This window comes from Macrobrachium nipponense, chromosome 39 (genome assembly GCF_015104395.2).
Source record: "Macrobrachium nipponense isolate FS-2020 chromosome 39, ASM1510439v2, whole genome shotgun sequence".
In the NCBI taxonomy this organism is placed as follows: domain Eukaryota; kingdom Metazoa; phylum Arthropoda; class Malacostraca; order Decapoda; family Palaemonidae; genus Macrobrachium; species Macrobrachium nipponense.
In genome coordinates, this window is record NC_061099.1 from 31,041,080 (window position 1) to 31,043,579 (window position 2,500).

The 2,500-nt window shown below is 39.1% G+C and overlaps 2 protein-coding genes across 2 annotated transcripts in view; one reads left to right on the forward strand and one right to left on the reverse strand.

Moving 5' to 3' along the window:
* Positions 1-2,500, reverse strand: part of LOC135210254 (dehydrogenase/reductase SDR family member on chromosome X homolog) — a 310,210-nt gene that overhangs the window by 160,105 nt on the left and 147,605 nt on the right. The gene's annotated exons all lie outside the window — the stretch shown is intronic.
* LOC135210251 (serine-rich adhesin for platelets-like) overlaps positions 1-2,500 on the forward strand; it is a 124,232-nt gene that overhangs the window by 14,430 nt on the left and 107,302 nt on the right. The window lies entirely within an intron of this gene.

Genomic DNA, 2,500 nt, shown 5'->3' on the forward strand with positions numbered 1-2,500 from the left:
TCTCTAACTCAGTTCGTCTTTCTAAGTTATACTATATCTTTTCTTTTTTTCCTGAATTCGTCTCAGAAATCCACACTGTACCGATATGATCTTACGACATCCTTAAATGTCGACCCACATTTCTCTAGAGCCCAGTCGCTGTATTTCAACAGCCAAGTCATGTCACTTCGTATTAGATCCCCCTCAGGGAAAAGGCTGTTAGAATCTAGTAATTGCCTGCGGTTGCCTGTCTTGGAGGAAAACCAAGAGGAGCCAAATTCAGGAGGCGTTGTGACTCGAAGCAAAAGCAGAGAGTAGGTCGGTTACTTCACTGGACTTCGAAATTCTAAATGGTTGCTTTTGAGTCTCTCTCTCTCTCTCTCTCTCTCTCTCTCTCTCTCTCTCTCTCGCTCTCGTGGAATTATAATTCATTTCTTTCGGTTCATCACAAAAGGTGAGTCAAACGAACAAGTAAACCGTTTTGATTTTTTTTTTTTATCCCATATCGTTATTTATCAAAAGCATTCATGTGTAAACAACAATTTGCTTACTAACCTTACCCGTAGCTAATGCTACAACTCGTATAACACCCATCAGTGACAGCTATGAAATCATAAACAACAAAGAAAAATGAGTTGAAAACACGAAAGTGCGATAATGAATAAACCTCAGCCGGTCACTCTATAACATAAAGGTCTATAAAATTCGCGTGTCGAAATCCCTTCGGCAATAAACCGAGACATTTCAAAAGTTAGGAAACCTAAGTAAAGGGGAAATTACGTCAAATGTCAGTTTGATTAGAAGTTAATTAGGGCAGATCTCTCGCTTGTAAATGCCAACGTACGATGACTCATTTCACGAAATGCCCTAGCCCCCTTTTTTCTTGTCCAAAAATACACCATTTTCGGAAACGCCTAAACGTTTTCTCTTTCTCGAGGAGCAAGCCTTACAAACTACTTTGTTGTTGTTGTTGTTATTGTTGTTCTTGTAGGGGGGTAGGAAAACCTAAAAAGGTCTGAAAAAGGTGTTTCGCGTTGAGTTAAAGATACAGGAATTTTAGGATAGGATATTTATGATTTATCTATTAGGATGAAAATGTAAAAAAAATAAATAAATAAGTAATGTACATGTTAGACCCAACAGAAAAATTATGTCCATTTATTTTATTTTTCATTGGTGAGACAACACTCTATTCGACCGTAGATTTTAGCACCCCCCCCCCCCCCCCCCCCCCCCCCCCCCCCCCCCCCCCCCCCCACCACCCCACCCAAGTAAGCTGGAGGTCGGATCACGCCTTGTTACTTATGCGCTGAACACTACACTTAAATTGGAAGTCTTCCGAAAAATATATCACGTAGATAAGTAATCCAGCATGCCTACATTTTTGGCATAATTATCTCAGTGACGAATAAAGTTCCATTTAACCTTAACGTAACTGAAGGGATTTCAACGCACGGGAGAGAGTTATCTTGTACTCCTCGATTGATTCCCAAATCATCATTCTAATAAATCGTAAATATCCAATCCTAAAATTCCTGTATCTGTAACTCAACGCGAAACACCTTTTTCAGACCTTTTTAGGCTTTCCCACAGACCTTTCCTACACCCCTCCCCCCAACAAAAACGGCACAAAGTATTTTGAAGACTTACTACCCGTGTAGATTGTGCTCTGGTGATTTCAGTGACGATTAAGTTCCATTTAACCTTAACGTAGATGAAGGGATTTCAACGCACGGGAGAGAGTTATCTTGTACTCCTCGATTGATTCCCATCTCACCCTTCTAATAGATCGTAAATATCCAATCCTAAAATTCCTGTATCTGTAACTCAACGCGAAACACCTTTATCAGAACTTTTTAGGCTTTTCCACAGGTCTTTCCTAATAGCACCCACCCCCACAACAACAACAACAAAGTATTTTGTAGGCTTAATACCCGAATAAGCGAAAATTTGCTAAGAATAAATCCCATGTAGACTTATTGTAACAACTTCCATTTCCCGTTACCTGGAAATCGGCTTTGCTGCGACTGGAATTTTAGGCAATATGAGCGGTCGAGTCATTAAGCATATGACGATGCCCCGAGGGAGAAACGCTCGCGCAGTATATTGTCGAAAGAGGCTTCAGAATGGGGAAAGAGAAGCCGGGTGAAAGTCCGGACTCAATGGATACTGATGGGAAGAGGGAATGGAGAGAAGGGAAATATTTGGGATTCAATGGCTCACTCACTGTCTAATTGCACAAAATTAATTACGTGGAGATGAAATCTGCCTTTTATGATTTCGGGCTAAATTGCTGGAACCCCACTGACTTAAATTCTGTATTAAGATGTATGCGAATGAGGTTATACAGGCATACAAAATACAAATAATATATATATATATATATATATATATATATATATATTATATATGTGTGTGTGTGTGTGTGTGTGTGTGTGTGTGTGTATGTTTGTATATATATATGTATGCATATATTATGTATATATATACTTATATATATTTTATATAAATACACACACAC